Genomic DNA, 591 nt, shown 5'->3' with positions numbered 1-591 from the left:
ATGATAATTAATAATTAATTCATATGTCTAAGGCCTTAAATTGTCAAGTTTTTTTGTTTCTCAAATCTGAGATTTGAAAACAAATACAATCTATAAAATCTATATATCTATATATCTTTGTTCTTTTAACTGTTGGGTAGCACTTTATAGTAACTATTAAGCATTAATTAAACATAAGGACTTAGATATAGGTGAGTGTGTTAAAACATGTTTCATGAACACTTAATCATACTCAAACCCATGATTTTAGTTAATAGGCGTTGGTGTATTTTGAGTGAGCCCATGTAAAGTCAGGCCTATCTATGTCACATGAAGCATTTCTAAATGAGATTGAGGCAGTGATATTGAAAATGTCAATACAATCATTAAGCAAATTTAAGAGTAGGTTATTCATTGTGATTAAAAACCTTTATAACTATGTTTACCAATGCTTTAGTAATGTATGAATAATGCTACACAAATGATGAGTTTATGATGAATTTAGCATTTACTAATGCTTAACAATAATGCTTAACAGTGTACAGTTATAAAGTACACTGTTGCAGGTTGAGCCACTGTATATCAGCCTATATTTTGAGGAGCTTTACTCCT

The sequence above is a fragment of the Electrona antarctica genome (assembly GCF_951216825.1).
Source record: "Electrona antarctica genome assembly, chromosome: 17".
Lineage (NCBI taxonomy): Eukaryota > Metazoa > Chordata > Actinopteri > Myctophiformes > Myctophidae > Electrona > Electrona antarctica.
Note: the sequence above shows the minus strand (reverse complement) of the source record.